The following is an 11,438-nucleotide window of genomic DNA, read 5'->3' as shown; positions in this document are numbered from 1 at the left end:
TCAAAGAACAGATCAAACATCATCCCTTTCTTCTCTCACCTCCTATGACAATTTGGTCTGGGTCCTGTGAGGATCTTGGATTCTGTATTTCCCTGAGAAGCAGGGCGTTAGCCTTGTGCCTCCTGTATGAAGATGAGAGTCTCTGACAGCCTGCCGTGACTCCTCTACCAATAGAGAAGAAGGCTGCTTTAGCCTCAGATACTCTGTGTGTGGTTGGCTCTCTAACTCAATGTGTACTTGAGCATCTGCCTTTTCTCCTACCCCAGAGAGCTCCCTGCACCCAGTATTTTGCTTCACTGTTGGCAAATATTGGTTGTTCAATGCTTGTTGAAATAATAAACACTTGTGACTTCAGAGACCTCCAGGTAAGTTGTAACATGTGTAAGATGTGACATCTCTTTCTTTGGTCATATTTGTATGGGCTGGGGAGGAGGGATGTTGTAGCTAGTTGGGGTGTAGGGGGCCCAGAGGCAGGGGCTCTGGGGCCTCTTGTCAGGAGGACTTGTCTCGGGACAGAGGGGCTTGAGGTCTCTGAAGTGCAGAGAGTCAGGGTCTGCACGGGAAGTAGACACTCTAGCAGTGGACCTGCCCCCCACCATGCAGGGGTTGGGGTTCTGGAAACTGGGGTACATGGCTTTATCCTGCCAGGCTGGGTGGCAGGAGCAGAGGAGGTAAAGCTCAGCATGCTCGAGTGGAGCATTTATCTCACTTCTGGAAAGAGATCTGTTCACCAGATGTTAGATAGAAACTTATCTGACAGCTGTTGTTGTGTTGTGTATCTGTTGCATCAGGACTGACCCATAGCTCACCCTCCAGCAGTTTTCAGAGGCAATTAATCGCATGGGAGGAGAATGCCTGCCTTTCTCCCAAAGAGCAGCTGATGGATTTGAACCGAATACCTTTGTGTTGGCAGCACAATTACCACTAAGCCACCAAAGCTCCCGTCTCTAAAGGTACTGGGCCCAATTTTTATTTCTTCTGTTTTTTTAAAAATAAACTATGATGAGATCTTCTTGCCCCGTATAATATATCTGATTCTAAAGTTCCCAGGCAGCTAGACTTTATGAAGAAGAATGTGGCCTCAGAATCAGTGGAAGATGGAGGGATAGGTAAACAAAAGGGGAAAGATCAGATGTGAAAAATAATGTACACAAATGTTATGAACTTTGTATGTAAACCAGTATAGAATGAAAAAAAAAAAAAGAATCAGTGGAAGAGTCATCAACAACCTGTACTATGCAGATGACACAACCTCTCTTGGTGGCGAAAGTGAGGAGGACTTTAAACACTTACAGTGGAAGATCAAGGACTACAACCTTCAATATGGATTATATCTCAGCATCAAGAAAACAAAAATCCTCACTGCTGGGCCAAGAGGCAACATCATTGTAGTTGGAGAAAGGATGAAAATTATAAATGATTTAATTTTACTTGGATCCACAGTCAATACTCTTGGTACCAGCAGTCAAGAAATCAAAAGACGTGTCACATTGGGAAAGTCTGTTGTCAAGGACTTCTCCAAAGGTCTAAGAAAATGGCGTTGTATTAAAGACTAAGGTGCACCTGACCCAATACTTGATCTTTTCAATTATTTGCTATACATCTGAAAGTTGGACAATGAATAAAGATGATAGAAGTATCAATGTTTTTGAGTTGTGATTTTGGAGAAGAGTAGTGAATATGCCATAGACGGTCAAAAGAACAAGTATGTCTTGGAGAGAGTAGAACCAGGGTGCTCCTTGAAACAAGGATGGTGAAACTTGGTTTCACAAACTTTGGCCGTGCTGTCAGGAGGGTCTAGTTCTTGGAAAGTGGCATCATGCTTGGTAAGGTGAAGGGTCAGAGAAAGAGAGGAAGACCCTCACTACGATGGTTTGAAACCGTGACTGTGATAATGGGCCCAGATACATTGGAGATGATGCATATGGTACAGCATAAGGCAAAAAATTGTTCATAGTGTCGCCGTGGCTCGTGGTTAACTTGATGGCACCTAACAACAGCAATTTCTAGTGGTTCGAGTTCACAAGCAGTTCCTAGGATGAAAGATGGGCCGTCTCTTGCCATTACAATTCGCAGCTTCAGAAATCCAATGGAGAGTTGCTGCAAGTGGTAACAACTCAAAAGCTGTGAATTTCAGTTTCATTGAAGCACTACACTCTAGGGTTGACATGAAGCTTGAAGTGGGTTTAATTGCATGTGCCCAGTGACATTTCAACAGCTCTGCTTTCTCCTGAGTAGCCTAGGGCTCTCCTCTTTTTCCCTCATCCATCTCCTCATGGACTCCTTTCTGTGTGGTCAAGGGTCAGCAATGGAGCCCATAGTGGTAAATGAGAGGCTCTAAGAGAAGGGGCTTATGCAGATGACACAACTTTGCTTGATGAAAGTGAGGATAACTTGAGGCACTTGCTGCAGTAGATCAAGGACCACAGCCTTCGGTATGGATTACTTCTCAACATCAAAAAAAGAGAGACTCTCATCACAGGACCAGCAGTCAACATCAGGATGGATGGAGAAAAGACTGACGCTGTCAATAATTTAATCTTCCTTGGATGAACAATCAACATCCTTGGTCGCAGGAGTCAAGAAATCAAGAGAAGTACTGAACTGGAAGCAGGAGTGGCATCCACTTCCTAAATAACATGTTTCCGGAAACTCTATGAACTTTGATAAATGCCGATAGTTGTAAAGGGGCTTCAGGCCTTTTGTTCATAGGGTCACTATGAGTCGTACATGACTCAAAGGCAATCAGGAACAACAACAACAACATTGTGCTGGGCAAGTCTGCTGTCAGAGACTTCTCCAGAATGTTGAAGGGCAATGATGTCAATTTGAAGACTAAACTGTGCCTAATTCAGGCCAGGGATTTCTCAATCATTTTCTACATATCAGAGAGCTGGACAATGAATAAGGATGATAGAAGAAGAATTAATACCTTTGAGCTGTGGGGCTGGAAAAGAGTGCTGATTATCCCATGGGCCGCCAAGAAAACAGATCTGGTCTTGGAGAGGGTGTAGATGGAATGCTCCTTGGAGACAAAAATGGCAAAGTTTTGTCTTTAATACTTTGGACATGTAGCTAGGTGGAGCTATTCATAGGAAAGGGACATCATGCTTGGAAAGATGGTCAGTGAAGGAGAGGAAGACCCCCAATGAGATGGATTGACATGGTGATGGGCCTGCGTGTTTCAGAGATGATGAAAATGGCACAGGATAGGATAGGGTTCTAGTTGGCTGTTCATAGGATGGTTAGGAGTTGTACTCACCTTGATGGTATCTAACAGCCACTGCCACCACCACCAAGGGAAGAGGAGAGAAGCAAGCAGTGAGTCTGAGCCTGGCTTTGGTTTCAATTTTGCGGTTGTGTAGAGGTTCTCATTGGCCCTGCTGGACTCTGACTTAAACACCTGCAGTCTGTTGAGAGACCTCGTCCTGGGTTGGTGAATGGTAAACGCACTCAGCTAACTGAAAACTTGAAGGAAATACCTGGTGTGCTACTTCTGAGAACCCCGTGGAGCACAGTTTCACGCTAACACTGGATTGTCAGGAGTCAAAAGCCACACTATTCAACCAGGTTTGTTTTTTTTCAAAGCCTGTTGTGCACAGAAGGCCTCCTGATAGATGTTGTTTCGTCTGCTAGTGTTTAAAAGAAATTGAGCTGGCATTTAAAAGGAGGCTTAGTACAGAATTTCAGATTCCTGGTTTCTTTTAGAAAAAGTACAAATCCTTATGAGAGTGGGCTTCGTAGTGGCAGGGGCTGTGGGGTCCTGGGGCCTTGGAGGGGTCAGGAGGCATCGAGCTCTGTGGGGACCCCCGCATGTCAAGCATTGCTTTCCTAGCTCTTGGCCTGGTCCTCAGTCATGGTCAAGTTTAGTGTCGTGGTCATAGTGGAAGATCCTATACTCACTCACTAAATATAGCAATACTCACTTATGCCAGTAAATGAGGCCAGGACAGTGTCAGTGAACATATGTGTAGGAATGATAGCGTGGCAGAGGAGGAGACACCTTGTTCCCATACACAGATCTGGCAGCCAGAGAGGGGAAGGGACTTGTCCCAGGCCACCCAGTGAGGTTGATAGCAAAATTGAGACCAAATCCAGGTCTCCAGACCCACAGCCAGGATTCTTTCCACAGCAGGAGTCACTGCTTCTCCTCTCTCCTTCCCTTTGTGCTTCTCATTTGCAGCCATTGGCTCCGTTGCAGGGGCCAGTGAGGGGCAGACTGAGAATAAAGGGGAAGGGAGGCCCGGGCTGCTCAAGAGAAAGCCTGAGTATGGGGGCGTTCAAAAGCCACCGGGCACCTGCGAATTAAGGCATTCCTGTCTCGGTTGCCAGGGTGTTCTTTATGCAGCGCATAATGCCATTTTTCAGCCATTGCCGGGGGCCAGGAGGAGGGCCGCCTTTGCAGGTAGGCAACCAGCGAGGGCCTTAGCCGAAGAGAGGGCGCTGGCGAGGCCGGGGCATTCCAGTTTGAAAACATAAGCCGAGTACTAAAGCCAGGCTGGCTGGTCCCTTCTCCTCACAGCAGCCGCGTGGTCCATGCACTGCGGCAGCGGGCCAGGCGATGTGACTTGCATCCCCATGAGCTACCTGATTGCGGGGCCTGGATGTGAGCGGTGCCGGATGTGCCCGGCATACAAAGCCCGCCTCTGCCGCCAAGGATCGCGCGCCCCCGGCCCTGCCCGCAAAGCTGGGGGCTTTTTCAAAGCTACAACTACCCGCGGCTTTCGTCCTTGACTCTGGGACAGACCTTGATTCCGGGGTTGCTTTAGATGGGGGCCCTCAGCCTGTCTCAAAAGTGCCCTGACAAGCCCCTCCGCTTCTGAGCAGACAAAGGCTTGAAAGGAGAAGGATTGCACCAGATCCAGCCGCTGCTGCTTCTAATACGTTATTTTGACACACAATTAACTGCAGAATTTGCTCCAAGCCAGGAGCCTGGGCCGCCCAGGGCTGGTGGCTGCGCTCCAGCCCAGCCCTGCCCAGGCCGAATAGGGTCCTGCGGACCCCTCGCCTCCCGAGGAGGGCGCGCCAGCCTGCTCCCCGCGAGGCCCCCTCTCTAGGGCCCCAAACCATCTGCCTGCCTGGCACTCTTGGGCCAGGGACGTGGGGAAAGCCGGCACAAAACCTTCCAGCAGAGCCGGGAGAGCAGCCCTTCCTAAAATGGTGCCGCTTATCCTCTGCTGACAAAAGGCCGCTTTGCGCTTCCCGGGAGGAGGGGTGCGGGAACACGTCGCCTTTTATCTCCCGGGCGCTTTGAGAAGGGAGACAAGTGGTGCGGCGCATGGCGGGGAGCCCCGGCGAAGGCGCACACGCATGAAAGGCGTAATCCCGACGCCCCCAAACCGGGCGGGCGGCGCGCTTTGATCCCCGCGCCCGCGCCCCCACCGCGGCGTCTGGAGGGGCCCCGCGCGCGGCACAAAGCCGCGCAATATTGCCTCTCCCCAGGACCCCAGAGGAGGCCGGCACATCCGGCGGCTTACTTTGAAACCAATCCTCCAATCAGCTATTTAAATAAGAAATATAATCTCATTGAACACCGAGAGCAGTCGGCCCGAGACGCTTCCATTTACAAGGCACTTGAACAAAGTCCCCAAGCCCCCAGTTTATCAGGGACAGACAGTTTAGGACTATTTACCGGGAGGGAGGGAGGACAAGAATTGCAGCTGACGGTTAGAAATCAAGGCTGTTAGTAGTTTAAGGGCTGCTCCACACCGGAGGCCATGGCGACGTCTACAGAGCGCAATGGCGGGGCTGGGTCTGGGAGAGAGGAGGGGTACCCTGTGGGGGCCGCCTGACCCAGGGGCTCGATGTCAGCCCAAAGCTATGCCTGACGCTCTGTCCTTACATCTTTTTGAGCACCTACTAAGTTTACAGCTAGGGTCTCCAAGGCTGCCAACCTCTACGGAAGCAGACTGCCTCGTCTTTTCCCTGTCAAGCAGCTCACAGGTTCAAACCAATGACGTCTGAGTTAGCAGTTGAATTCTTTTTTACCACTGAAACACCAAGGTTCCTGTCAAAATGAAAGAGGGAGCTTCTCTCGCTTCCTCCTCCTCCTCCTCCTCCCCCCTTCCCCTCCCCCTTCCCCTTCCCCTTCCTCTTCCCTTTCCCCTCCCCTCCCTCCTCCTTTCTCCCCCCTCCTCCTTCTCCTCTCTCCTTCTCTTCCTCTCTCCTTGCCTTAACTATGAGTCTGCTTCTGGCAACGGCCACGTTTCTGGGCCTTCTGAACCTGTCTGGAAGCATCAGCTGAAAGCCTATGAATGACTGTCATGGATCCTGTGGGCTCTGAAGTCAAATGGGAATTCTGGTCCTCTAATTTTTTAAGCACCTCTGCCTCAGTTTTCTTCATCTAAAAATGAATAAAGGCTCACCGAGATGAAGTGTGGACCTGTTAGGCCCAGTGCTTGGGCAGTCCGCTGTGGTAATAAGACCTACCTGTCTGCATGCATAATTTGTGACTCTCTGCCCTGGCTAAACAGCTTGGTCCCATTGACAGGTTTTGATGTGTTGTTTCTGTCCAAGAACACCTTTCCCATATTACCTCATCCTGTTGAGTCCAATTCATCCTCACTTTATCTGGTTGTTGTTAGGGTCCCTCAGGTGAATCACTGTGCACAGCAAGCCCATGACAAGTAGATCCACATCTTGGCCTGTGGCACCGTCCCCATGACCTCTGCCTTGCCCAGGTCACCGTGTCAGTCCATCTCACTGAGGGCTTCCTGTCTTTCTCGGATCTTTCCTAGCATGATGTCTTTTTTCTAAGGAAAATCCTCTTTTGTCTGGAAAAGGACGCTTTATCCTGCTTCCTTCAAAATACACAATACTGACACTCCATCCTTTGTGAGCCAGGGAGAGGAGTGCTGGGCAGAGCTGGGGTACTGCCTGGAGGAGGTGTAAATTGAATTGGGCTTTGCTTGAAGAGTGGAGAGGGTTTGGAGAACAGAGGCACAAGGGGAGCTAAGAGAAAAGCTTGGAAGCAGGAAGGGGCACAGAGGAGGGATGGAGGGGCCAGGCTGTGCTGGAGAAAGAAGAGAAGGTTGGAGAGTTGACCCCACCTGCCCTTCTTTGTTACTGTGAAGGATCTGAAGTTAGTGGTTAGAAGATGGCTGCAGCTTTGACGGGGTCAGACACAGAACTCCCCTGGGAAAGGCCACCAGCAAGTGGCCTGAGAGCAGACTTGGTCAAGAGGAGGCACAGAGTCTGAAGGGGTCAGAGTTCATCAAGGAGACCTCCACTCTCAGTGCAGAGACAAGAACCAGGCGGGAGAGAGCAGGGAACTTCCTGGGCCCACTCAGTGGGGGTGGCAGTCGGGCATGGTCTTAACCCAAGATGTCTTATTCCTGTTTGCCCACTGCTCCTTGTTAAAGCCAGTGCTAAGTGAGCACCCACTCAATCAGAGCTGCCTTTTTAGATGCCAGGGACTGTTTTCAGGTGCCAAGTACTATTCTAAAGTCTCTGTATGTGTTTTTCTGCACTGAATTCTATAAACTCACAACTCATTTCCATCCAGTCAGAGCCGACTCATAGCTGACCTTCCAGTGGGTTTTTGGAGGCTGTAAGTTACACAGGAAGAGATTGCCCATCTTTCTCTTATGCAGCGGCTGGTGGATTTGAACTGCCTATCTTCGGGTTGGGAGCACAATTGGGCCACCAGAATCTGAGTCCTATAACAACCTTATGAAGTGGGGCAGGGGCTTATTATTTTCCCCTCTTTAAAGACTTGAAGAAGTTAAGACTCCTGCCTTAGGTCACACAGCTAGTACACAATGGAGCCCAGATCTAAGCCCCCATGCAAACTTGGCCCTGTTCCCTCTCCTTTCCTAGAGGAACATGTCCTTGTCAGAGACATGAAAGGCAGTTTCAGCTGTATTTGGGATTCCCTCCCTCCTCAGCAGAGCACCTAAGTGCCTACTGCACTCCCAGAATGTCAGGGAACATCAGCAAGGCGAGAGGGAAAGGCCTTAAAGCCACACTGCGCTGCGGGAGAGCAGGCTCGCTGGGCCAACTTCCATTAAACGTTTGACGCATGGCAGAGCTGCTGAAAGCCATCCATCAAGGCTGTCTCCCTGCCTGCCCTCCCCACCGCTCCTGGAGAGCAAGAGGCCTTGGCCTGCCTTTACCTGCACTGGGAGGTGGAAGGGGGACAGGGGACAATACCTGGCCTTGAGAAGAGACTGCCTCCTTTTCTTTTCCAGGGCCTGAGAGGGAACCTAAGAGCGGCTGGTCATGTAATAGTAACACAAGCTCTTTCCACTGAACGCATAATGTTCTCCAGAAGTCCCTGGTGGGGAGTGGTTAAGCACTCTGCTCCTAACCAAAGGGTTGGTGGTTCAAAAGTGCCTAGAATTTCCTCGAAAAGAAAGACTTGCTGGCTTGCATGACTGTGTGCATCCTTATAGCTGTTAATGGACACTGCCACTGTCTTCATTCAGGAGATGGGGAAACTCACATGCAGGAGGGTCTGGGCATTTGACTGGGGCCACTCTAATGCTGCTTAAGCAGCCTGAGGCACGTCCCCATCCTTGGCTCTGGGAAGAGGCCAGGACAGGTGGTCTGTAGGGAGACCTGCACCTAGGGGCCAAGGGCAGGGCTTCAGTGCATCCAGTGAGGGCATACCCATCACAGGGTCCACAAGAGGACTGCTGCCCATACAGAGCCTTGCATCCCCCCACTAAATCACTCTGGCCAGAGTTGGGCTCCCCTTGGGGCCTCCTGCCACTCCCCCCCCAGCCTTGCTAGCTCCATTCTCTCTGATCTGCTAAATGTCTTTAACCCAATACAGCATCCCCTCCAGCCTGCAGGTCCTCTCTTGGAGGGTGGTGACTGCCTCTTGCCAGTCTCTGAGCTCCACATTACAGCCAGAGGGACTGGTTCGCCCTGGGACCACATCAGCTCTCTCCCTACTCTGTTTAATGTCAGAATCATCTCTTCCTCAAGACCAAACCCACACAGCCTACAGGGCTGATCTCATACAGGCCTGGGCCCCTCTTGCCCACACGACCTTCCTGGCCTCTCTCTGCCTATATCAGGGTCTCCAGAGTGCAGGTCTGCCAGCAGGAGCCCCATCCTGAACCCCAATGTATGTCTACTTCCTGAAGCTTGTGGACTCTCCCTTCCACCCCCGAGAGTCTTTTCTGATACCCGAGAGAGAACAACATGTTTCTTTTATGTTCCTCTCGATGTGATGCAGACCACACTGTCCCTAGTCACTTCTCTGCTGGAATTCTCAATGGACTGGCAGGTCTTAGAAGGCATTGACTTTACTCTTCGTTATTCCCCAGGATTTAATGCCAGATCTGTTTCATGTACTCAGTAAATAAAGACATGCTTTTACAAATGGATGGGTGGGTGGATGAGTGATGGCTTAAACAGGGACCCTAAGTGATGGTTCTAACTTGGGTTAGGGATTCAAACCAGGTGGCATCTCAGCAGGGGAAAGCAGGTAACATTCTGTATCTGAACACTTGATCTGAGACAAGACCCTGCCACTTCCAAGCTGTGTGTCCTTTGTGCACCTTGAGTCTGAGCAGGGGCCCACTGTCACTGTCTTTCTGTTAGTTCCTTGTGCTATGGTGGCCTGTGTGTCTTTATGAAGCTGGAAAGCACACCACTGATATTTCAAATATACCAGGAGAGTCATGCATGGCAGAAAGGTTTTAGCAGAACTTTCACATTAAGAGAGAAAAAAGGCCTGGCAATTTACCTCTGAGAATTAGCCAGTGAAAACCTTATGGGTCACAGAATGTCATTTAAGACTCAACTTGCTGATTTTGGACGTGTCATTAGGACAGACCTGCCCCTGGAAAAGGACATAATGCTTGGGAAACTGGAGGAAACCCTCTACAGAACATCACAAAGATGGCCAGGGCCTGGTAGTGTTATGCCCTTCTGCACTTGGGTCATCGTAAGAGGGAACTGATTCAATGGCAACTGCAACAGTAATGAACGTGGGGATAATAATAAATCCTTCATGGTAAATGAGTAGAGAGTGCCCCCAACACTTCACCCAGGGCTGGAAGCGGGGGAATGGCCACCCTGAGAAGATAGGAGGTGGGCTTTGACTGGAGAATGACTAGGCCAGGCTGCCCACCTCCGGTACATGGCCCATGCAGGCTGCAAGATTCTCTGAGAACAGGAGGTGGGGTTGGCATGGTGTGTATTTGGAGCACTTGACCACCAGGTATCTTTGTTGTTGTTGTTAGGTGCCATTCAGTTCACTGTAAGGACTCCGTGAACCTGTGATCAGGACCCTACGCCATCCTCACTATCTCTGACACACACGCACCATCCCCACCATCTCTAACACTCACAAATCACCATCCTCACCGTCTCTAACACGCTCATGTCACCATCCTCGCCGTCTCTAACATGCTTACATGACCATCCCCATCATCTCTAACACATGCACGTCACCATCTTCACCGTCTCTAACACATTCACATCACCATTGTCACCGTCTCTAACACGCTCACGTATCATCCCCACCATCTCTAACACTCACAAATCACCACCCTCACCATCTCTAACAAGCTCACATGACCATCCTCACCCCGTCTCTAACACGCTCATGCACCATCCTCACCATCTCCGACACGCTAGCATTCGTTGTTACACTCACTGTGTGATTCCATCTTATTGGAGGACCTCTTCTCTCATGCTGACCTTTCCCAGCGTGATGTCTCTTTCTAAGGACTAATCTTTCCTGACAACATGCTGAAAGTATGTGAGATGGGCTCACCATGCTCGCCTCTGAGGAGCACTCTGCTTGCGGAGAGTGCACTGGGCTTTCTACCTGTTAGGCTAGGTTTCGTTCAGTTGGATGAATTCCCCAGTATCAGACGCCTTGAAGAGGACTTAGCAAGCCGTTCTTGGGAGTTTGCTACAGACACACATGCACTAGATACATAAGGAAGTTATTAAGAAGAAAAACAAGTTTATTAAGGACAGTGCCCTGTTAAAGAAGCAGACAGAGGGTCTTCCCAAAAGTGAGAAAGACATCAGTTTGGAGGTAAGGGGTTCTTCTTTTAATTAGATTTCTTCTTCTGTGGACACCTCTGCTTGGCGGAGAGAGGTCTTTTCTGCTCTGGAGATCACCTCACACTGGTGTTTTCCAGACAGAAAGCGAAGCTGGGAAGGGAATGGTAAGGTGCACATGGTGCAGTGACACTGTTGGGGCAGCGACCCTCGCTGTCCTCGACTCTCCCCTCACCCGCAGCTCCCTCCGTCAGCATGTGCCTCCTTTGGGTTTGGCCAGGGTCGTGATGGGTAGAAATCGAGAATTTATAGATGTGATGGAACTGAGGACCCATGAATGAAGCGTCTCATTCAGGGAAGGTTTATAGTGAGTGAAGCAGGCAGTTACAAGGGGGTGGGGCGGCAAATCAACATATTCTTGGTTATCTATTGGAAGACACAGAAGAATTTCATGAAACAACATATGAGCA

The sequence above is a fragment of the Elephantulus edwardii genome, unplaced genomic scaffold, assembly GCF_000299155.1.
Source record: "Elephantulus edwardii isolate Elephantulus edwardi_28Jun2011 unplaced genomic scaffold, EleEdw1.0 scaffold00058, whole genome shotgun sequence".
In the NCBI taxonomy this organism is placed as follows: domain Eukaryota; kingdom Metazoa; phylum Chordata; class Mammalia; order Macroscelidea; family Macroscelididae; genus Elephantulus; species Elephantulus edwardii.
Note: the sequence above shows the minus strand (reverse complement) of the source record.